The sequence below is a fragment of the Triticum aestivum genome, chromosome 2B (genome assembly GCF_018294505.1).
Source record: "Triticum aestivum cultivar Chinese Spring chromosome 2B, IWGSC CS RefSeq v2.1, whole genome shotgun sequence".
NCBI classification, from domain to species: Eukaryota; Viridiplantae; Streptophyta; class Magnoliopsida; order Poales; family Poaceae; genus Triticum; species Triticum aestivum.
In genome coordinates, this window is record NC_057798.1 from 795,083,410 (window position 1) to 795,109,343 (window position 25,934).

Sequence of the window (25,934 nt, forward strand, 5' to 3'; positions counted from 1 at the left end):
GCCCCCTCAAAGCAATCGGAAGCAATTGCGTCATAATCACGTGGCAGTCGTGAGACTTCAGGTTTTGGAACTTTTTCTCCGCCATGTTTATTATTCCCTTTATATTGGACGAGAATCCAGACGGGACCTTCATACTGCTCAGGCATTCAAAAAAGATGACCTTCTCTTCTTTGGTCAGAGCGTAGCTGGCACGACCTTGAAACCATTCCGGATGCCGGTCATCAGGGTCTTTCAAACGTTGCTGGTCCTGCCGTGCTTCCTTTGTATCATTTGTCTTCCCATACACGCCCAAGAAGCTTAGGAGGTTCACGCAAATATTCTTCGTAACGTGCATCACGTCGATTGCAGAGCGGACTTCTAGGACTTTCCAATATTCTAGCTCCCAGAATATAGATTTCTTCTTCCACATGGCTGCGTGCCCGTCAGCTCCCTTCGGAACTGATTGTCCGCCAGGACCCTTTCCAAAGATGACTTTCAAATCCTTGACCATATCAAATACCTCAGCACCAGTGCGTTCCGCAGGCTTCGGCCGGTGATCTGCCTTGCCGTTGTAATGCTTGCCTTTCTTTCTTACTGGATGAATTTTCGGAAGAAATCGACGATGCCCAAGGTACACGTTCTTCTTACAATTTGGCAAATGTACACTTTCAGTCTCATGTAAGCAGTGCGTGCATGCATTGTATCCCTTATTTGACAGTCCCGAAAGGTTACTAAGAGCAGGCCAATCGTTGATGGTTACGAAAAGCAACGCTCGTAGGTTAAATTCCTCTTTTTTGTGCTCATCCCACACACGGACACCAGGTCTGCCCCACAGCTGTAAAAGTTCATCAACTAATGGCCTTAGGTACACATCGATGTCGTTGCCGGGTTGCTTCGGACCTTGGATGAGCACTGGCATCATAATGAACTTCCGCTTCATGCACAACCAAGGAGGAAGGTTGTAGATGCATAGAGTCACGGGCCAGGTGCTATGGCTGGAGCTCTGCTCGCCAAAAGGATTCATGCCATCTGTACTTAGACCAAATCTTATGTTCCTTGCGTCAGCTGCAAAATCTTTGAACTCTCTGTCGATCTTTCTCCATTGCGTTCCATCTGCGGTGTGTCTCAACTCCCCGTCCGACTTACGGTCCTCTTTGTGCCATCGCAACAACTTGGCATGCTCTTTGTTCCTGAACAGACGTTTCAACCGTGGTATTATAGGAGCATACCACATCACCTTGGCGGGAACCCTCTTCCTGGGTTTCCCGCCCTCAACATCGTCACCAGGGTCATCGCCTCTGATCTTATAACGCAATGCAGTGCATACCGGGCATTCATTCAAATTCTCGTATTCACCGCGGTAGAGGATGCAGTCGTTGATGCATGCATGTATCTTCAGAACCTCTAAACCTAGAGGGCAGACAACCTTCTTTGCTTCGTACGTACTGGCGGGCAACTCGTTATTCTTTGGAAACATATTCTTCAACATTTTCAGCAAGTTTTCAAATGCCGAGTCAGCTACACCTGCCTGTGCCTTCCATTTCAGCAAATCCAGTGTGCAGCCCAGCTTTTTCAGACCATCATCGCATCCAGGGTACAACGACTTTCTGTGATCCTCTAACATGCGATCCAAATTCTCCCTCTCCTTTTCAGTTTCGCAGCGTCTCCGTGCATCAGCAATGGTCCGACCAAGATCATCAACGGTCTCATCACGTGCCTCTTCTTCACCTTCACCTTCACCTTCCCCTTCACCTTCCCCTTCACCTGCCCCTTCACCTTCCCCTTCACCTTCAGCATCCTCCATGAAAGTATCACCGAAATGAGCAAGATAGCTTTCATCGATGAAATCATCCCCTTCTTCATCTTCTTCCATTATAACCCCTCTTTCTCCATGCTTGGTCCAACAATTATAGCTTGGCATGAAACCGTGCCGAAGCAGGTGCAGGTGAACTTCTCTTGAGGAAGAGTAACCCTTCTGATTCTTACAGTCAACACATGGACAGATAACAAAACCCTTCTGCTTGTTCGCATTAGCCACTACGAGGAAATCTTTCAAACCCGTAGTGAACTCGCGGGAGAGTCGGTTACCGTACATCCATTGCCGATTCATCTGCATTATTATAATATAAAATATATAATTAACCATCATGCATTTGTTAAAGTAACTAGCTATAAACAATAGAAATTAAACAATGAACAACACACATGCATGCATATTTTATCAATGACACACATGCATGAAAGGTTCAAGTTGCTAACCGCGATCGAGGAGGAACCTCAAGTGTGGCTCCAACACTTCATATCATGTTTGTTTCACGCTGTTGGGCATTTCATCAAACACCTTGTGTGCATAAGAGGAACCAAAAGCAAACCTACACCCCCTTGTGAAGAGAAGTGGCACCAAATGGCTAAGTGAGTGCGCTGAACTGGTATATATAGGGGAGGAGCTTTAGTCGCGGTTGGCCAGGCCAACCGCGACTAAAGGCCTGTGGGCACCTTTAGTCGCGGTTGGCCTGGCCAACCGCGGCTAAAGCCCCTCACGTGCACCAGCTGGCCACCGAGCGCCCTGGCCCAAGCCTTTGGTCGCGGTTCGTCTGCCGAACCGCGACTAAAGACTTCATTAGTCGCGGTTCCTACAGTTTCGCGACTAATGGGGCTGGACGGAAGCCTCTTTTTCTACTAGTGATATTAAGTTGAGGGAAACTCCACCCCGTGTGATTCTCACAAAAGAAATGCCCTAACACATATTTTTTTCCTCCGCAAAGAGACAGAAAGCCTTTTTTTCGCCACACACACAAATGAAATTGTTGAACGCCATCTTGTACTTGGCCGCCGACGCATCCTGGCTGTTTTACCAGAGTGCGCCCAACAGGGAAATTCAAGTTTAACACCACCAGCAACTACTGAGCGACCCGACCGATCATGCATTTCTTGAGTGGTGCCACAAAAGGATTTTGCTCCTCTTTCCTGCCGGCGAGAAGGAAAAGGGATTTCGTTTGCTTAACCAGGGGATCATTGCACAGTTGCACACTCATTCAGCCAAAAGTCCTAAACAACGGGCGCGCGTACGCGATGTTACGGAAGAGACGAACGATTTCACATGGCCACAGCGTAGCTGCGTAGGTACGCGATCGAACTCGCGAAGTCGCGATTCATCTTTCTACTACCTCTCTCTCAGTTTAGAGGGCGTGCGCGTACCCTTAGGTCGTCAATTTGACCAACCTAATACAAGTCATATATTACAAAAAATATACCGACATAAACTTCGGAGTTTCTACTTTCAAAAGGTATAATATTTGTATGATATAGTTTATATTGACTGGTCACGCATTTCCCCTTCCAGTAACTCTTTTTTGAAAGCCTTGATGATTTTTAAGCGCACGATTGATGTCGACGCGTATTCTCCGTCCTTGAAATGGAATAAACAAACCTGGTGGCCGGTGTGCATCAGCCGCCGCGGGGGCGGAGCACGGGGCCGACTTCAATATCGTACGGTCAAACCGAACCCTACAATATCGAAACAATTGATGAAATCGTAGAGTAGCAAACTACAGTATGTACTACCGTCCATGAACTGTTTCCATCCGTCGCCTGCCCGCCTGCTCACCCAACTGTTTCCCAGCAATACATTCCTTTCGCACACGGAACAGTGGCGTTTTTCACTTGGCCACGGGTCCAACTACGTGGCTCCTTTTCAAGCACGACACTTGCAAGGTAAGTTCCAGAGAAGTGAGACGAAACCGAAACAAAACTTTTTAGTAGTACACAAGGCAACCTTTGAATGGACTCATTTATAATTGCTCTTGCAAGACAAGCCTAATGTGCAAAGACAATCTCGGAACTTACCTTGCACATTAGGCCTAATGTGCAAAGACAATCTCGGAACTTACCTTGCACATTAGGCTTGTCTTTGTTTGCCAAGTCAGTTTTGCGAGGAGACGGTACGATAAAAAAAAATTCCAATCGGGCTCACACCCCTTTCCATTAATTTTGCAATCAACGGAAATACATCAGTCTGATCACAAGTCTATTTAGTACCGCACCACAAAAGCTAAAGACTACCATAATGGAACTGATTGCAATAGCTAAAAGGGGACTGAAAAGGGTGGAGTGAGCTGGTGCATCATTAGGAAACCCACCACATGAAGATCCTAGAACGGATCATCTGCCATGGGGCGAAAACCTGATGACACAAATCAAGCCACTGCCCAACTATAGAGAACAGGTTCCCAGGATAGTACTGCAAGTACACCTCGACATCTAGGCAAAAGAACTACCATGAAACATTAGACCAGCGGGCATCAAACCCCTGTGGCCAGCCGAACGCAAAAAATGCCCAACCGAAGATCCCAGCTAACCAATCTGGATCCCGTCCCTGTCTTTCAAGAGAGGCCTGCCATGAGGAAAGGTTATGTCCGCCAGTGCAGCCGCTGCCTGAGCCAACCTTTTCACTCCAGCTTGGAACTTCGATTTGTCCTCGTCTTTGAGCATCCCTGCCCAATACAACATGAACGAGCAGGCAGTGAAAACAGCCTCCAAGGGAGTGCGAGCAACATATTTATCAAATGTAACTTTATTGCGGAGGCACCAGATCCCCCAACATATGGTAGCTACGATCATCACATAAAACTGTTCTCCCCCTGGGAAGAATTTATATAGCCAGGTAAAGCTTTGCCATAGGGATCGAGGACAACAGGACGCACCAACTGTTACCCCCAGCACCCCCCAAACGGTACGTGCAAGTGGGCATGTAAAGAACAAGTGGTTAGGTGTCTCTATATTGGTACAAAAAGAACAAGCAGGGTTCCAGGCCACTTCCTACTGCGCATATTATCCCGTGTAAGCACAACATTCTGAAAGAGTTGTCATAAGAAGATTTTAATCTTCAATGGAATGGCCGCTTTCCACACCCATTTATAATTGGGACTGGATAAGTTTCTTTCCAACCACTCATACATAGATTTAGTCGTATACTTCCCCTTACTACTAAAGGCCCAGGAAATTGTATCTGAAGAATTGTTCAACGACAATTTTTTAGCTTCCGCAACCACCCAAGCCCACTGATCACCCAACACACCGTTCAATCTTCGTCTGAATCCAAGGGTATAATTATTCCTTACCCAGGATATAACAGTACTCTCTTGTTCTTGGCAGATGCTAAACAGATCAGGGAATCGATCTTTCAAGACAGTGTTCTCTATCCAAGGGTCGTCCCATACCTTGCTCAGATCTCCACTATTGATATTGACCTTTCTACCAGCCATATACGAGTCCTTGACTTTCATGATAGCCTTCCAGCAAGGGGAGAGACGGTACGATAATAAAGTTAGAGTATGCAAGGATTGGAAAACGACCAGTCAATACTGAATGAACCGACGTGTTGCAAGGCAAGGCAACCCTGATCTTTCATATGGCTCTGCAGCAATGCTGCTGCTTACACGCGCATACACATCCATCCTTGGTGGGCTCAGTTATCCAGTCTAGAACGACGGCGAAAAATCACGAATAACAATAGCCCCTTGGGGGCGTGCAGTAGCTGTAGTTTTTATCCAAACTGATGTAATTTCCTTTCGTTTCCTTCTCAACTACTCTCTTTTTTTTCGCAAAAAAAAACTACTCCTCTCGCTGAGCTGATATATGCGTTCGACTATGTATGGTCTCATTCGAGTAATGGAACCGGGGAGGAGCCTCCTTGTTTCTTCTAAAAAGAAAATAGCCCCTTGACACTACCACGTACTCCCTCTGTTCGGAATTACTCGTCGCGAAAATGGATGTATCTAGACGTATTTTAGTTTTAGATACATCCATTGCCGAGACAAGTAATTCCGAACGAAGGGAGTAATTGGGAGAGACCGACCACGTGCTCGAGCTAGCTAGCTGGTGTTTTTAGATTTTGCGGGGTTTTATTAGTGTAGGTAGGTGATGGTATGCATCTCCGTCAGATAGATATAGTTTCATGAAACGGAAAGAGATACTCTGCTCTCTTTCACCGATCCGAAGCAGACAGACACAACACACGGAAAACATGTCGAGGAGCGCTGGATGGCGACGCATGCACCGTGGAATGGCCAATGCAGCCTGACCGCCGGACGTTAGTTGGTTCGTTTATCATCCAATCAATCCAGTCCAACCCAACCAAACCAAACCAATGGAAACCGATTGTCGTAGGAGTAGCTCATCGTGACGCGATTATACACGAGCAGAATCCTTGGGCACACCCTGCTCTGCCACCCGTGTTGTTTATTCTCCTTGCCCTTTTGACAGATCAGATCAAGATCAGACATCAGAGAAGGTTGCTCCTCTTCCTCTTGGATCAACACCGGCTCGCAAGTCAAGTTTTTCAGTTTTAATTAGCACACGCCTAAGTAAGTGCATGCCCAACTGTAACTGCTTGACAAGAATGGATTAGGATCGTCCAACCAAAAGTCGGAAACACCGGGTGGCCGCATCCCGCAGATTGGAGACTGATGACGCATCCAGTCGGTTTGTATGTATGCCGGTGTTAGCGTCCCTCCTTACACAAGAGCAGAGGAAAGACAAAGCTGCACCAGACCGGCCCAAGAGGGATAGAAGACCGTGCCACAAGTTTACTCGGCCTCAGTGGGTATTCTACATGTTCGGCCCATGGGAGCCCCTTGCTGGCTGATATATGCGCGTGAGATGAGTGACAAGGGCATCCTGGTTTGGATCAGACTGATTCGTGTCTTCTTTCCTGTAATCGAACCAGCATAATCTGGTGATATTGAGAGAGTACCTCACACGTGGTATCAGTCGCCAGCCGCCAAGCCCACCCCTCTTCCCTGCGCCGGAGACGCGCAAGCAAGCTACCATCCGCCAGCGCGCGCCTTCTCGCCACCATGGATCCGACGCTCAAGAACTACCTCGAAAAGATGACGGAGAACCTGACCAAGGCAAACGAGGACACCCGCGCAGAGATAAGGCAGCTCGCGGGTCGCATTGACAACCACTCCGCGCAAGTCGACATGCTCACCGCCTGGAAGCCCGATCTGGAGGCTCGCCTCTCCAAGCCTAGGAAGCAGTCGGAGCGCTGCAAGGCGAGCGACCGGCCGGGACAACTGCCCCAACCAATGGGTCACGAGCGGTGGATCTCTCCGATCTATCGCCCACAACGGAACCCACGGGCCCGATGGCCACGGCAAGTCTCATTAGCAACAGGGCGGTCCGTCGGCGGGCGGCGGCCTCTTTCGCCGGTCCGAAGCAGATACTATGCTCTCTTCCAGCGTTCCATAGTTTCAGAAAACGGAAAGAGATACTATGCTCTCTTTCGCCGATCCGAAGCAGACACGCACGCGAAAAAACATTGGGCACACGACACGAGGATCTCTGGACGGCGACGCATATGCTACTGTGGAATAAACCTGCTGGCCAAGGGGTCCAGGCTCTGGCTCGGGCCACACAAAACTCCGCAGTGCCGCCAATGTTGTTTCATTTTTCGCGCCATTGTGACAGATTGCTCCTTTTGGACCAACACTGGCCTGCATGGCATGTTTTCCAGAAAAGGAGCTTGCAAGGCGGTACCGGTTCACCTTCCCTACCGTTGACACGACCACGCAAAGTGGAGAGACCGACCACGCGGTCGACGGCCAAGCATGCATGCACCTGATTAGAGCAGTTCTTTTTAGCAGCCCCGCCCAAACAGAAACTTGTCAGTCAGCTTAACCAAATGTACTAGTATTCCTTCCCTAAAGTAATATAAGAGCGTTTAGATCACTCTTTTAGTTATCTAAACGCTTTTATATTAGTTTACAGAGGGAGTATGTTTTTAACCTTCAAAGTGGTGGTTTTATGCAATTTACTCTGACAGATCAAATCAGACCAGGTTGCTCCTCTTGGATCAACACTGGCTTGCAGGGCAAGTCTCTCTTTCAGAAAAGGAACTTGCAAGGCAGTACTGGTTCACTTTCCCGGCCGCCGACTACTGACTATATCATGGTAGAGAAAGTCAACCTCAGTCTCAGGCTCAGGATAAAGCTAGTGTTTCCTTTTGGGCAAAGCAATACGTACACACGCCGCGAGCCTTTCAAAGCCAAGGCGGATTCATTTGTGAAATATCCAAAAATACTTATATTTAAAAATGGAGGAAATAGTATCTATCTCTTCTCTTTCAGACATGATCACTGGTCTCCAGTGGAAGGCAGATGATAAGTACATCCGTTGCAGGAGCAAAACCAGATGGTGAGCCACTATTTATTCCCTCGAAAGAAATACTTGTGCATTATTCAGTTTTGGTGCAAATATATCACTTGTAGTTCGCTTTCATAGCCAGCATCATTGACGAAAAACGGTTTTCCCCCGCTTTGTATTATAAAGCAAACATCCAGTACAACCAACGATAGGTGCTGGGGCGGAAGCAGCACAACCACGCCCAAAAGAAAAGAAAGAGAAAAAAAAGAAAAGAAACAAATGTCGATAACGGCGGATCGACAAAGACGACAGAGCCTCGCGACCGCTGCTTCCACCGAAGATCGTCCCCCAAGCTCCGAGACTCCGAAGCGTCGGTACCAATCAACACCTCCAAGAAGGGACGCGACGATGACGACGCTGCTGCCAAGGGTTTCCCCCGATACACGGCGAGGAAAGAGGAAGGGTAGCCCCGACGCCCTCCAGGAAGGTCCGATGGCACCCTCAGGCGCCACCGCGTCGGTGTCGGCCAAGCCAACAGGGATTTCTCCCAATCCCATCCTCCACCTCAGGCGCTCCGGAGCTCGCCACCAAACTCACCACCACCCTGTGCACACGGACACGCAGCATCCTATGTTGTCTCACCACGGTACCGCGAAGATGGCCTGCACAACGAAGAAGGGGAGCCGGGACAAGGGCAGCAGCACCGTCAGCATACTGGAGGGCCCCAACTTCACCGTTCATGACGGTAGCCGACCGGACGCCCAAGCGGGAGCTTGCCGGGCCCGTGGCTCCACAGGCCCGGCCGGGCCCTCAGAGGCCCGGACAACTCCCGCCTCCATGCCGCAGCATGCATGCCGTCGGCGTCACAACCCTTCGTCCGAGCTACTCCACCACCTTACCACACAGACGACGACGAAGCCATGCCGGGGGCCGGCCCGCTAGGACCCAGATGGGGCCCATGGGCCCCGATCTGGGCCGGGGGCGCGCCATCGGTCAACCAGCGCCACCACGCCGACGCGCCGCCAAGGGGCCGCGCCACCACCGAGCGAGCCACCGGCCACCGCGCCGGGAGGCCGGGCCGACATCAGGCTGAGGGGCACCGCCACCGCCTCCATGCCCCGGGCAGGGAGTCGCGCGCGCGGAGACAGGCAGGCCCCGCTGCCGCCAACACCACCCGGCCCGCGCCAGGGGCGCCCGTCAGCGGCGACAGGGAAGGAAGGCGCGACGAGGGGGGCCGAAGGGAAAGGAGGGCTCGCGCCGCCCCGGCCACCTCCCGGGGAGGCGGCGTGGAGCGAATCCGGGGGAAGGGGGGAGAAGGAAGGGGAAGGGGGCGGGGCGGCCGGCGGGGGCTAGGACGGCCGGCGGCGGCGAGGGTAGGGAGGGAGGAACCCTAGGTCGGGGGAGCCTGTCGGGGGGGGAGGCTTTCGCCAGCGAGCATCATTCAGAGTTCAGACCGAATCCTTGTAAAAAAGAGGTATTCACACCGATGCTGTCCAAAACAACCAACTCGCACTACGTATACGGCTTGTGAAGCTTTTTTTCAAGAAAACTTCTAATTTATTCATCTTCAATCATGGCAATACAACGAACAACAGAAATAATAAAAATTACATCTAGATCCGTAGACCAGCTAGCGACGACTACAAGCACTGAAGCGAGTCGAAGGCGCGCCACCGTCATCGCCCCTCCCTCGCTGGAGCCGGGCGAAATTTGTTGTAGTAGACAATCAGGCACTCGTCATGCTAAGGCCCCATAGAACCAGCGCAGCAGAACAGCAACCGCCGCCGATGAAGAGTAGTGTAGATCGGAAGGATCCAACCTGAAGAAACAGAAACGTAGACAAACTATGACCAGATCCGAGCAAATCCATCAAGAACATATCCGCCCGGGAGTGAATTGCAAAAAACCACCACATTTGGGACTTCATCTGCAGAAAACCACCAGGTCGCTAATCATTTGCAAAAATCACCGCGCATTCAGTAAATTTTTTGCAAAAAGCACTGATTAGGTGCTTTAGCCCGTTTAACCACTTTCTGACAAGTGGGGCCGCAATGTAAGGAGTTGATTTGGCAACAAATTGACGTATACCTCCCTGGATCTTAAAAAAAGCAATCAAGCCCCTCCCCCCTTCCCACGAAGGGCATCTCCTTCCTCGCGCACAACGACAGGGGGGCACACCGGCCGGCTAGGCGCGTCGCGGTGGCCGACCTGCCCAGCATGGTGTGCCCTGGTGATGTGTCCAGCCGTCCTCACGACACGGCTTGGATGCCTCTGCCGCCGGGCAGAGGGCAGGCGAACGAGGTCAACGCGTCCCCTCCCCCACGAAGTATACGGCCGCGGACGCGCTGGCGTTCGTGGCGGCGAGCCTCGGGAAGGGCGGGTGGGGCGGAGGTGGAGGTGGATGGCACGGGAGGTGGGTCGCGCTGTTCCAGCGCGGGGAGAGGTCGTCGGACAAGTCGTCGTTGTCGGCGTCCTCGTCCTCGTCGTCGCTCCGCCGGGTGTTCGGCGACGCGACGCTGAGGAACACGGTGGCGCCGCTGCTGGTGCCGTGCTAGGACCTGGCCACGGGCGCGCCGTTCCTCTTCTCCCGCACCGACGCCGTCGAGAGCGACAGCTTTTGACTTCCGCCTCCGAGACGTCTGCGCGGCCACCTGCGCCGGTGGCTCGGCCGCGGCCGCGGTCCGCTCCGTGAACGGCCTTACGGCCATCGCCGTTGCGTCCAATGGTGTGGCAGCCATGGGCAACCCCGCCGCGGCGGCCATCACGCATGTGCTGCACAACAAGTAGGAGTTCCCCCCTCGCCGCCGGCGTCAACGACCTGCTCATCGTCTCCATCGGCTCCGGGTCCTCCTCCGGCGGCACCAGGGGGATGATTGCTTTTTTTTAAATCTATTAGGGGTCTGTGTGTGATTGTTTTGCCAAGTCAGCTCCTTACAGTCCGACCCCATATGCCAGAAAGTGATTAAATGGGCTAAATCACTTGTTCAGTGCAAACTGCAAAATGTTTACTGAATGTGTGGTGTTTTTTGCAAATGATTAGCGACCTGGTGGTTTTCCGCAGATGAAGCCCCAAATGTGATGGTTTTTTGCAATTCACTCGATCCGCTAGAGACACATCTCCACACAACCACCGGCAATGCTAGACACACCACCAAAACGGAGGCTAGGATGGGAGAACCTTATTCCATCTTCAGGGAGCCGCCGCCGTCTCGTCTTCATGAGCAGGACGCAAACCCTAACAAAATTCAAAAAAATATCTAAAAACAGAGTCCTCCCACCGACAAAAGTCGCGATCCATCGCGCTGCCATGGCCCTAAGCCATCGGAGACGAGGCGGACCACCGGCGGGAGGCAGAGGAACCCTTACAACTTGTGGAGCTCTCTGGCTATGTTAAGTACGCCACTCAATATGCCACGCCCCAACACAATCAATGTCACCTCGCTTCGTCCATGGTCATACGTTTCTGAATAACTTCGAACGTCTTTTGTGGGTAACATGATTACGAAAACACTAATGAGCCAATGTTCGTTGGGAGGGAGGTCCCAGCGAACGACCTTAAAACCGTTGGAGGGTGATCAAACGATGGCATTAAAAAAACAATCTACATCACTCGCATTTTTTTCCCTAAACATCATAATTCCGGTTTGCGAGAGAAAATGCGTCCAGACCGCACCGCGGGTTAGACGGTGTCGTGGAATTAACACGTCAGATGTCCTTAATGTGAGGACTTAGTCACGAGGCCAATGCATCTACTCCCTCCGTTCCGAATTACTTGTCTCAGAAATGGATGTATCTAGAACTAAAATACGTCTAGATACATCCATTTTCGCGACAAGTAATTCCCAACGGAGGGAGTATGTGATAGCTTGAGAAAGGTTGGGTGGAATCGATAGACGCAACACGCAAGACAAAGGATTTAGACAGCTTCGGGCCCTGGGAAACATCATCCGGTAATAGCCCTACATGCTGTTTGTGGCTAGGTTTTATTATCCTCATGAGGGAGTCGCCGTAAACCGGCTCTCCTCTAGTTGTGTCTAGCCGATTGTTTCTTGTTGCTTATCCCTCTTTGGGGAGCCCTGTCCCTCCTTATATATGTTGAAGGGGGGGTTTACATGACTAGTTCTAGTAGGATTAGAATTACTCTATTACAAGTTGAGTCCTGGTCTTGCTTCCTTTGTAGGAAAATATTCTTTGTGCTTTCCTTATAAATCGGTCTGCCATTAGCATAAACCGGCCTTCTGGGTCTTGGGCCTTGTCATCCTCTGTCCCGCCCGCCGGGTTACCAGTGAATCATAATGTTCAGGTAGGTTGCTTGTAAACCGTCTGGTCAGGGCGGGTCGCCAGTGAATCGCCGAGTGTAAACCGGGTCTCAAGTAAATCGCCAAGTCCGGCCGGGTCATACCGCGGAGTATATCCCTGACAGACGGCTTGTGCGGTCTGAAGAGCGCCGTCCAAACGTATGCGGGAGGTTTACGAGTCGGCGTTGGAGGTGCCGTTATACAATCAAGAAAGATGGTGAAAATTCACCCATAACCAAATAGCCCCTTGACACGACCACTCAAACCGGAGAGACCGACCACGCGGTCGGGTCGAGGGCAAGCATGTTTGTTCAACCAAATGTTTAGTTTTAGATTAGATAGACTGCAGCTGTCTAATCCAGTTCTTGGCCGAACCCAACCAAAAGTCTGAAAAGAACACCTCAACCAAATGCTTTATTACAAAACAATCTGGAAAGAACACCTGCTCCTCCAGCAGACCAGCTGCGTGGAGGCCCGATCGACGATACATACGTTCGCCTCGCCGAGATGCGCGCGGAACGACAGCGTGCCGTGCTATTCGCTTGGTGGAACCGGACACCACGGCGTGGCCTAGCTAGCTAGCTTTCCACGGGCGGAGCAGATCGGATATGGTCTCGGCGACGAGGCCCTTCTGCCTGGCATGCACGACGGGCACGTGCTCGGGCTAGCCGCCGTTTTCAGATTCTCCGTCAGATGTAGTTTCAGAAAACGGAGAGAGAGAGAGATACTCTGCTCTTTTCGCCGGTTCGTAGCAGAGTAGTATGCTCACGGCACGTGTTTCAGCTGCCTCCGTATCCTGGATCAGCAGGGTGGAATTGTCAGATACGTCCTGGAGTAGCAATCTAATCTCTTTCAGACACGATGATCTGGGTGGAAGACACATGATCCATTCGACGGCACAAGCAAAACCAGATGCTGAGCCATTTTTCCCTCGAAAGATACCGGCGGCGTCTCCACTTCCGTTTTGTTCAGTCGTTGCTCGCTTTCATGGCGAGCATTGTTCAGAGTTCAGACCGAATCCTTTTCTAAAAGCGGTAGTCAGACCGAGGCTGTCTAAAACAACCAACTCGCTGCGTAGTTATTATGCAGCTCATGGAGCTCTCTGGCTAAGGGTCTGTTTGGTTTTAAATAAGTCACCGACTTATAAGTCGAAAAATGAAAAAAATGACTTATTTTGCCAAACAAACCCAACTTATAAGTCACCCCAATTTATAAGTCATAAGTTGCTCCACCCCAACTTAAAATTTATAAGTCATCCTCTTTTGTGTGGGTCCCACCACCTGCATGATGTGGATTGGTTTGAAAAGATATGATCAGGTGACTTATAAGTCAGATGGTAACCAAACAGGCGTGACTTATAAGTCACTGGTTTTAAGTCACCTGACTTATAAGTCAGGTGACTTATTGGAACCAAACAGACCCTAGGTGAAGTATGCCACTAAATATGTCATGTCATGGCAACGTCACCTCGCCTCATCCATGGTCATACATTTCCGAACAACTCCGAACGGCTTTTGTTGAGTAACAAGATTACAGAAATACTAATGGGCGAACGTTCGCTGGGAGGGAGCTCCCAACAAACGACGATAAAACCGTTAGGTTGTGATCAAACCATGGTGTTTTTCGAAACAAAAAATACACTGGGTCACTTGCATTTTTGTTCTTTTTAAATATGACGGTTTTTCTTTCCATACATGGCAAACCCTCACAAATGCATACCAATTTTTTGTTATTTCGACTTGGCAATGCTCGCACTTTATCCCAACGCATATTCGCCAAATAGACGGGCCCTAATAAGATTATCAAAGAGAGACCCTTGTTGTCCTAGGACATACTGCAAATTAATGCTTTCTACATGTATTACTACAAAATGTGAAGAGCTCACTACTAGGAAAACCCCTAGTAGTAGCGCGGATTTTGAGGCTAGCAGCAGCGCGGGTGTCCGCGCTACTAATAAGGCGCTATAGCTAACTGTTAGTAGTAGCGCGGTCCGCACCCGCGCTACTACTGTTGACAATATCAGCATCGCTTTTCTGGAACGTGCTACTATTAGTTAGCTGTAGCAATTTCCTAGTCCCTCGCTACTGCTATATCTTTCATCATTTCCCCCGCTTCCTACCCCTTCCTGTTTCAATAAACTGCAATTTTTAGATCAAATTCATAAACCATTATAAGTACTAGGTAGTACTCCCTCCGTTTCAAATTACTCGTCGTGGTTTTAGTTCAAACCACGACGAGTGATTTGAAACGAAGGGAGTACTAGATAACAATTTCATGTATAATCAACATGCATCCTCAAGCAGTATAAGGTCATATCGACGACGATCATCATATGTAGTTCTAGATGATATCGACGACGATCATCATATGTAGTTCTAGATGATATCGACGACGATCATCATATGTAGTTCTAGATGATATAGCCACACACACATATATAGTTCTAGATGATATCAAAGACGATCATCATCCTCAAGCCTGGGCGGTGGGTGTTCCTGATAGTAATTAGGATGGCATGTCCAGCACAAAGATTTTTGCCATCGAGGAATCTCTTCCACCCAACTGAGTTTAAGTTTTTGTGACCGTCCGTGTCCACGCGGTAAGTACAGGTTGTGACGGAGCCCCTTGCGGTAAGGTTTAGTCCAGCTGAGCCTTCTTCACCAGGCTCGATACCATAACTCACAGATTGGCTCTTTGCCAAATTTCTGAATAAGTAAAACATATCAATTAATAAATAGCCTCGCACATACTCTTGCAAATAGGTATAAATGGATTATCTACACTATTAATAGTTTCTTAGATTCTACACTCTAATAAGCATGTGATCGAACTCTACACTAAAGCACTAAAGCATGTCATCGACTAGATTCCACACAACATATCATTGGACTCTACACTAAGCATATCATCGGATAATTTGCATTTGTAAGTATAACATACCATATCATGTCGATCGACCATGGTACTTGTCAGGCGGGTCACGAATGGCACCCCGACAAAGTCAGCACGTGGCGGAATTATGTCCCATAGGTTGCACACCTCCTCCTCGCTCAGTCTTATTCTTTGAGCTACAATGGCTTCATGAAGTGGGTCCTCATCATCTTCATCGAGTGGGTCCTCATTATCTTCATCATCTTCATCATCTTCGTCATCTTCATCATCTTCCACCAGGTTGATATAAATGACAGCCAGCTTGGGTCTTTCTGCTCTGAAGAAGAAGCTGATCAACTCACCACCAGTAAGACGCATGCGGGCGAGGAAACGGGCCCATCCATCTCCTCCAATGCGCGACATATTGCGTCCTTTCTCGACCTTCATAGTGTGCGGTCCCCAGGAGCCTCAAATGTCACAGTGTCTCCTGTCAGCTTGTTGAATTTCAACCTCATATTGCATGGGATGATCTGTGTAAAATAAGCAAAATGACACAATGTAGTAATGCCAACACTAAAAATAAAATATTTGTTACATTTCATATAATTTCTTACCGCCGCATGACGAAAACTCGGCTGGAAGTAGATGCCGAACAACTTGCCAGTTGCAAGGCTGCTGGCGCACCTTGACTTGCACAGTCGACATGGCGGTGGTGGTGGTGGCGCCATTTTCATAAAGCAATATGAGCAAAGGATTAACGATCTACTTCACAGGAAAGAAAAATAGTAGCATATGATATTTTTGGTTCTTCTTCAGTTATATTTTCATAGTGGAACCCGATCCCAAAAAGTAAACAACAACCTTTCAATTTGATGAAGAGATTCTTCCGCGAGAAGCAATTTGATGGACAATTATAATCCTAAGATCTAGTAACACACAAGATGACAAGGTATCACATACGAAAGCATTTCAGTGGCACCTATTGCCGAAAAAACTATTTGGCCCCTACCAAAGGTATAATCCTAAGATCTGTAATAAGTTATCTACCAAATCAAGGTACCACCTACCAAGACACATTTCATCTAATTTGGCCCCTATTGCCTAAGATAACTGATTAAAAAACAAGTGGCAAATTTAATTGGGATTAACTAAGTACTAGTATCAGAACCAATATCTAGCAGATCACGGTACCACCTACCAAAGCATTTCAACTAAATTGGCACCTACATTTTGCAAAAAATAATTTATTACAGAAAAATAAAAGCATCTAGTTATCCATATGAAATTGGTAAGCCCTCGCTGCATCTAGGTAGGGCAGCCCTCGGGGGGTGCTGTTGAGGAGGGGGGATGGCATGGTGACCTCGGTCGGGGGTGCTGACGAGGGGAAGGCCGATGACTTTCCTACGAGAGGGGGCGGCGACAGCGGTCGGCAAGGGGATCGAGGGCGGTTGGCCAAAGGCGCCCAGCCAGAGCTCGCGGGCAGCGACAGAGTGGGCGGCGAGAGGAGGAGGAGCAGTGGAGGGGCGGCAAGAGGGGGGAGGAGCATTACCTGCGGTGGCGGTGGCGAAGGAGAAACCCTAACCGCAGCTGCCGGCGTCGAGCGGAGGGGGGCGATTGAGAGATGAGCGTGCAGGGGGGCGACCGGGTCTATTTTGTTTTGCTTTAGCAGTAGCGTGGGTACAGAGAGCGCGCTGATGGAGTCATGTACCTAGGGTAGGGTACCCTGCCCAGGGACATCCTTAGAAGAGATCACCTTCCAGTCGACCTACGAGGGACTCACTCGACTGACTTGAAGGACTCGACCACGAAGACTCACTCGACCACCAGAAGGTCAAGAGGCACTCTGCACTGCAACGGTCTGTAATTAAGTAGACTTTATGATAGTAAAGACACTTTATGTGGGGCGTTACCAGTAACGCCCCGGACTTAACGCACCTTAAACCCTCTCCTACGTGGGCTGGCTGGGGTCCTGGCGCACTCTATATAAGCCACCCCCTCCGCAGGTAGAAGGGTTCGGGACTCTATAATTCATATACACATAATCCACTCGACCGCCTCTGGGCTCCGAGACGTCGGGCTTTTACTTCCTCCGAGAAGGGCCTGAACTCGTACATCTCTTGTGTTTACAACCTCTCCATAGCTAGGACCTTGCCTCTCCATACCTACCCCCCATTCTACTGTCAGACTTAGATCCACGACAGTTGGCGCCCACCGTGGGGCAGGTGTTTTAGCGATTTTGTGGAGAAGTTGCGATTCTTCCGAGTACTTTCATCATGGTGGCTGCTGGAGTTTTCGTCGAGGGCCGAGAGATCCGTCTCGGTGCTCTCACCTTCGTCGCCGACGACTCCGCCTGGCTCCAGGAGGCTCCACTCGACGTCGATGCGCTCCCCGTCCGCGGTGCGACGCATTTTCGTGCATGTGTCCGCGGTGTTCTGCTGCGGCAACCGTCGACCCCGTATCAGTTGACTCCCCCATCGGCCACCCTCCCGGTCTCCCGCCAGCGCAAGCGCTCGGGCCGGTCGAGGCTTCAGCGGTGGGTGAGGCACGCGGTGGCTCGCCAGACGGCCACCACCCAAGTTGCGGCAATCGAGCTCGACGAATCCCTTTACGGCCTGTTCGATCTGTCGACTGGCTCCGTAGAGACTGCGTCCGAGTGCGATAGCAGTGATCCAGCGGCGGAAATCCTGATGGTCGACGGGCCCCGCAGTCCCCCTGGCTTCGCCCGTGATGGTGGGGCAGGCGACGGAGGCGACCCCGCACGAGACCATGAAGAGTACCAGCCCGAGCCACTCGACTCTCTGCAAAGAGAGGAACTTCGCCGCAGGAACGTGGATGCCCTGCGTACTCCCATCGTAGGAGAAACCCCCGAGGCTCGCGCCTTGGAGGAGGCACGTTTGGCCAACTTGGCCGAACGCACTCACCTGGAGAATCTTCAGCGAGCACTCGACGAGCGCGTGCGGCAACGAGTTCCCGACTCCAGTCGACGTCAACTCTTCCCGCCGACTCAGGTATATCGAACCCCAATCCAGAATTTAGCAGCTGCGACCCGTATTGCAGAGTCCATCCAGCCCTCTCAGTCGGAAGCTGGCAGAGGCTTGATGCAGATCAGGGATCTGCTCCGGGCAGCAGGTGATCAGAATTCGGCCGTGTCGCAGTCGCGCAACAGAATTCACAGTCGATCCATCGCTGCGAATACGGTTCAGTCGGCTCACAGCCCCAGATCGCCTTCGCGGCGTGAAGGGCGTGAGAATCGGTGAGACCAATATGGAGACCGATACGACCGAGATGATAGGCGTCGAGTGCCCGATTCCCCTCCGAGGGGTGGGTCTTACGCTCCTCGGCAGCAAGATGACAGACGTCAGTTCAGTGCAGGGCGAAGAGTTCCAGTCGACCCCAGAGAACCAGGCTTCGACGCGCGATCCATTATCGTGCAAGGCTTGGTCGACCGGAACAGAGCCCATCGAGGTGGACTCGACAGAGATGCGCCCACGAGCAGTCGAGTGCATGTTTCTGGTCCGGAATGTTTCAGCAGAGCTATCAGAGCCGCAGTGATTCCTCCCAATTTCAGGTTGGCAACAGGAGTCAGCAAGTTCACTGGTGAGTCTAAGCCTGAAACTTGGCTTGAGGACTACCGAGTGGCGGTTCAGATTGGTGGTGGGAATGATGAGGTGGCCATGAAACATCTGCCCCTCATGTTGGAAGGTTCTGCCAGAGCATGGTTGACTCAGTTACCTCCTAGCAGCATTTACACTTGGGAAGATCTGTCCCGAGTGTTCGTCAGAACGTTTGAAGGAACTTGCAAGTGACCGGCTGGATTGACGGAGCTGCAAGTCTGCATGCAGAAGACCAATGAGACTCTCAGGGAGTATATTCAGAGGTGGATCACTTTGCACCATACTGTGGAGAATGTGTCTGATCATCAGGCAGTCTGCGCCTTCAAGGATGGTGTCAAGAACAGAGAATTGAGTTTGAAATTTGGTCGAACCGGTGACATGACCTTGAGTCGGATGATGGAAATTGCTACCAAGTACGCCAACGGTGAAGAAGAAGACCGACTCCGAAGCGGCAAGCACAAGCCGAATCAGTCGGAGAAGGGAAACACCAGTCGGAAATAGAAGCGGAAGGCTGAACCAGCAGCTCCTGGAGAGGCTCTGGCCGTGACTCAGGGAAAGTTTAAAGGGAAACCAAAAGGATCCTGGAACCCTAAGAAGGTAAAGGATAAAGAAGGGAACGACGTGATGGATATGCCGTGTCACATCCACACGAAGAAAGACGAAGAGGGGAATATCATTTACCCAAAGCATACCACTCGCCAATGTCGACTCCTGATCCAGCAGTTTCAAGGAAAACAGTCTAAGGACAAGGAAAAGGAGTCGGACAAGGCTGAAGGCAAGGAGGACAGTGAGGAAGGATATCCGCATATCAACTCCACTCTGATGATCTTTGCAGATGTGGAAAGCAAGAGTCGATTGAAAGTCATTAACCGAGAGGTGAACATGGTTGCCCCAGCAAAAGCAAATTATTTGAAATGGTCCCAAACACCCATCACATTCGACCAATCTGATCACCCGACTCATATTGCCACCCCTGGGAGGCAAGCTTTGGTGGTCGATCCAGTTGTCGAAGGCACTCGACTGACAAAGGTGCTGATGGACGGTGGTAGCGGGCTGAATTTGTTGTATGCAGACACACTGAAAGGAATGGGCATTCCGATGTCCCGACTGAGCACCAGTAACATGAGCTTTCATGGAGTTATACCAGGGAAGAAAGCCGAGTCACTCGGCCAAATAGCTCTGGACGTGGTGTTTGGTGATTCGAAACATTTTCGCAAAGAGAAGTTAATGTTTGAGGTCGTGGATTTTCAGAGTGCATATCATGCCATTTTGGGGAGACCAGCTTATGCACGGTTCATGGCTCGACCATGTTACGTGTACCTCAAATTGAAGATGCCCGGCCCCAAAGGAGTGATCACTGTCACCGGCGATCGGAAAAAGGCAGAAGAGTGCTTTCAGAAGGGCTCAAAGATTGCTGATTCCCAAGTGACAGCGGTCGAGTTCGAAGAATACAAGCAAAACGGAGATCCGAGTGACTTGCTGCGATCCAAGAAACCCGCCACAGAATCTGCATTCCAGTCGTCCGGTGAGACGAAGCCTGTTCACATTCACCCGACCGACCCCGATGCAGCTCCGACCCACATCTCCACAACACTCGACCCGAAATAGGAAGAAGCGCTCATCCAGTTCCTCCGTGAGAACTGGGACATTTTTGCATGGAAGCCCGCTGACATGCCAGGTGTTCCCAGGGGACTGGCTGAGCATCGCCTAAGAGTCGACTCATCTGCAAAACCAGTCAAAGAGCATCTTCGGCGGTCCGTCGTCCAGAAGAGAAAAGCCATTGGTGAGGAAGTGGCTCGACTGTTGGCGGCAGGATTTATCCGAGAGATATACCACTCCGAGTGGCTCGCTAATGTCGTCATGGTTCCTAAGAAAGACAAATCACTCCGAATGTGCATTGATTTCAAGCACATCAACCGGGCCTGCCCGAAAGATCATTTTCCTCTCCCTCGCATAGATCAAATTGTTGACTCGACCGCGGGATGCGAGAGATTGTCTTTTCTAGACGCCTACTCCGGGTACCACCAGATCCGTCTGTACGGACCCGACGAGGTAAAAACAGCTTTCATCACTCCATTCGGGTGCTTCTGCTATATCACCATGCCATTCGGCCTCAAGAATGCCGGAGCCACATTTATGCGAATGATTCAGAAGTGTCTACTCACTCAAATCAGTCGGAATGTGGAAGCGTATATGGATGATATCGTCGTCAAGTCACGAAAAGGTTCCGACCTGCTCGCTGACCTTGCCGAAACATTTGCCAACCTCAGAAGGTATGATATCAAGCTCAATCCATCAAAGTGCACATTCGGAGTTCCTGGTGGCAAGTTACTCGGTTTTCTCGTTTCCGAGTGAGGGATCGACGCTAATCCAGAGAAGATCGGCACTATTCTCCGAATGAAACGCCCTGTGCGAGTGCATCCAGAAGCTTACTGGATGCTTGGCCGCATTAAGTCGATTCATCTCACGACTCGGTGAAAAGGCATTGCCTCTTTACCGACTGATGAAGAAGGCAGACAAGTTCGAGTGGACTCCAGAAGCTGATGCAGCGTTTGCCGAGCTAAAAGCTCTGCTCTCCACCCAGCCGGTGCTTGCTGCTCCAATCAGCAAAGAGCCTCTGTTGCTTTATATCGTAGCCACAGGACAAGTCGTCAGTACTGTGCTTACGGTCGAGCGGGAAGAAGAAGGAAAAGCTTTCAAAGTTCAGCGCCCAGTGTATTATTTGTCTGAAGTCTTGACTCCATCCAAGCAAAGATATCCTCATTATCAGAAGCTTGTGTATGGAATATACATGACCACAAAGAAGGTTGCTCATTATTTCTCTGATCATTCCATCACAGTCGTCAGCGACGCTCCACTATCAGAGATTTTGCACAACAGAGATGCAACTGGTCGAGTGGCTAAATGGGCGATTGAACTTCTTCCCCTTGATATCAAGTTTAAGGCAAAGAAAGCCATTAAGTCCCAGGCAATAGCAGATTTCCTCGCCGAGTGGATTGAATAGCAGCAGCCGACTGAAGTTCACTCGGAGCATTGGACCATGTTTTTTGATGGCTCTAAGATGTTGAATGGTTCCGGTGCTGGGGTTGTCCTGGTTTCCCCCAGAGGAGATAAGCTCAGATATGTGCTCCAGATTCACTTTGATTCCTCCAACAATGAGGCAGAGTATGAGGCCCTCTTATACGGATTGCGCATGGCCATTTCACTCGGCGTCCGTCGCCTGATGGTCTATGGCGACTCAGACTTAGTGGTCAACCAAGTGATGAAGGAGTGGGACGTGAGAAGCCCAGCCATGACTGGATACTGCAGTGCAGTGAGGAAACTGGAAAAGAAGTTCGAGGGGTTGGAGCTCCATCATATACCCCGACTGAAAAATCAAGCAGCTGATGATCTAGCAAAGATAGGTTCCAAGAGAGAGGCCATTCCGAGTGGTGTGTTCTTGGAGCATATACACACTCCGTCAGTCAAAGAAGACCCTTTCACCGAAGAAGCTCCACAGCCCAAGAGTGCCACAGATCCGACTGAGGTTGAAGTCCCAGCAGTAGTCGACTTGGTCATGGAGGTCTTGGTGGTCATTCCCGACTGGACAGTTCCGTATATCGCGTATATCCTGAGAAAAGAGCTCCCGGAGGATGAGGAAGAGGCTCGATAGATCGTTCGTCGATCTAAAGCCTTTACCGTAATCAAAGGACAGCTATATAGAGAAAGCGCGACTGGAGTTGGTCAGAAGTGCATAACACCAGAAGAAGGTCGAATCATCCTCAATGATATCCACTCGGGAACCTGTGGTCATCATGCGTCCTCTCGGACCATCGTGGCCAAAGCATACCGAGCCGGATTTTACTGGCCAAAGGCAAATGAGATGGCAAAGGAGATAGTGGATAAGTGCGAGGGATGTCAGTTCTACTCTAATATGTCGCACAAGCCTGCATCAGCTCTGAAGACCATTCCACTCGTCTGGCCTTTCGCAGTATGGGGGTTGGACATGGTCGGTCCTTTGAGAACAGGGCGAGGTGGCTTCACGCATGTACTGGTGGCAGTCGACAAGTTCACCAAGTGGATTGAGGCTAAACCAATCAAGAACCTTGACGCCGGTGCTGCTGTTAGCTTCATCAGGGAACTGATATTCAGATATGGAGTCTCGCACAGCATCATTACTGATAATGGGTCGAACTTTGACTCGGAAGAATTCCGGGATTTCTGCAACTCTCAAGGCACACGAGTCGACTACGCTTCAGTCGCCCATCCGCAGTCGAATGGACAAGCAGAGCGAGCCAATGGTCTGATTCTCAAGGGATTGAAACCCCGACTGATGCGTGATCTCAAGCATGCAGCTGGAGCTTGGGTCGACGAACTTCCCTCGGTGCTTTGGGGACTGCGGACCACACCTAATCCGTCGACCGAAAGAACTCCATTCTTCTTGGTCTACGGAGCTGAAGCAGTCTTGCCAAGTGATCTTCTCCACAACGCTCCTCGAGTTGAGATCTACAATGAAGCAGAAGCTGAACAAGCGCGGCAGGACACAGTCGACCTTTTAGAGGAAGAAAGGGAGATGGCTCTGATCCGATCGACCATCTACCAACAAGATTTGCGTCTTTTCCACGCCAGAAATGTGAGAGGTCGAGCCTTCCAGGAAGGAGATTTAGTTCTCCGAGTGGATCAGAAGAAACCACACAAGCTTGCTCCTTCTTGGGAAGGACCCTTCATCGTCACCAAAGTTCTCCACAACGGGGCATACCGTCTTTACAACGTCGAACATAATATCGACGAGCCCCGAGCTTGGAACGCGGAACTACTCCGCCCATTTTACACTTAAGTTTATCACTCGGATGAGTTGCAATAAAGTACTCCTGTAGTTCATAGATTTCAAAATAATAGTGTCATAGTTCCTCCATAATTTTTGTCACTTTTTATTTTTGTCCAATAAAATTTTCCCTCAGTGGGTGACTTAGCCACGAATCTGTTTCGCCTAAGTTTGTAAAATCCTTACCGAGTGGTGAGCCAGACTCCCACTCGGAGGCTTAGCTGCGAATCTGTTTCGCCTAAGTTATAAAAATCCTACCGAGTGGAGAGCGAACCTCTCACTCGGGGGCTTAGCTGCAGCCCAGTGCTTGCCTAAGTTATAAAAATCCTACCGAGTGGTAAGCCAGACTTCCACTCGGAGGCTTAGCTGCAGTCCAAGTACTCGCCTAAGATATAAAAAATCCTACCGAGTGAAGAGCAAACCTCTCACTCGGAGGCTTAGCTGCAGTCCAAGTACTCGCCTAAGATATAAAAAATCCTACCGAGTGAAGAGCAAACCTCTCACTCGGGGGCTTAGCTGCAGCCCAGTGCTCGCCTAAGTTATAAAAATCCTACCGAGTGGAGAGCGAACCTCTCACTCGGGGGCTTAGCTGCAGCCCAGTGCTCGCCTAAGTTATAAAAATCCTACCGAGTAGTAAGCCAGACTTCCACTCGGAGGCTTAGCTGCAGTCCAAGGACTCGCCTAAGTTATAAAAATCCTACCGAGTGGTAAGCCAGACTTCCACTCGGAGGCTTAGCTGCAGTCCAAGGACTCGCCTAAGTTATAAAAATCCTACCGAGTGGTAAGCCAGACTTCCACTCGGAGGCTTAGCTGCAGCCCAGTGCTCGCCTAAGTTACCAAAATCCTATGGAGTGAAGAGCAAACCTCTCACTCGGGGGCTTAGCTGCAATCCAAGGACTCGCCTAAGTTACCAAAATCCTACCGAGTGAAGAGCAAACCTCTCACTCGGGGGCTTAGCTGCAGCCCAGTGCTCGCCTAAGATATAAAAAATCCTGCCGAGTGAAGAGCAAACCTCTCACTCGGGGGCTTAGCTGCAGCCCAGTGCTCGCCTAAGATATAAAAATCCTACCGAGTGAAGAGAAAACCTCTCACTCGGGAGGCTTAGCTGCAGCCCAGCGCTCGCCTAAGTGGATTAAGTAATAAGTCGACTGCAGTGAGCGTCTTGCTTTGAACCTGCAAAAGACATTTCGAGCCAAAAGCAATCATATTCAAACACCAAATTCAAGTTCAGATCGATACCTAAAGGAACCGAAAGTGCTCAGGCGCTAAGCCTGTTAAGGTTTATCGGTTACAACTCCACTCGGCATACCGAGGTAAATTTAAAGCGTCGAGCTTAGAAGAAGTTTTTTACCCCTCCTGTGGAGGGCTGGAAGGTGCAACAAACTCATCAAGATCAATTCCATCTGCGATCCGAGTGGCAGCAGCAAGGAAAGTTTCCATAAAGGACCTGAAGTCGTGTTTCTTGGTGTTGGCCACTCGGAGAGCAGCCAGCTTGTCTTCTCGCGCATCTTTGCAGTGGACTCGGGCCAGACACAGAGCAACATCTGCACCACATCGAGCCGAGGACTTTTTCCACTCCTGCACTCGACCAGGGACAACGCTCAAATGAGCCATCAGCGACTCGAGGTCGTTCTGGAGTGTCTCCCCGGGCCAGAGCGTTGAGTCGATGCGAGATGTGGCGACCTTCAGCCTTGCAAGATAGTCCACGACAGCTGCAACACGGGACTTCAGTCGGAAAACATTCATGGCAACTTCGTCGTTCACCGGAGAATTGACGGGGTCAAGGTTTGGTTCCAGCCGGCTAGTCTCTTCTTCAAAGTTTTGACAAAATTCTGCAAGGACGATCACCGAGTCAAAGCAATGGTCGAATGAAAAAACCACAGTTGAAAGTGATTGTTGAAGGTTTACCTTCAAGCATAAGAGACAGCTTCCTGGCAAGACCACTTAGGAAGGCCTCCAGATCATTTTTCTTCTCAAGAGCAGCTTTTAGATTGGTATTTTCTTGTTCAAGCTTGGTAACTGAAGCTAACTTCTCGTCGGCAAGCTTGATCCTCTCAGCTAGTTCAAGGTCTTTTTTCCTTTGGGCCTCCCTCACCTTACCTGCAAGTTACAGCAAGATCAGATTTTGAAACAAATGAAGGGAAAAAGCAGTTGTCGAGGTCTCACCAAACATACCTTCGGTCTCCTCCTTTGCCTTCGTCGGATTCTCCTGAACCAGCTTCA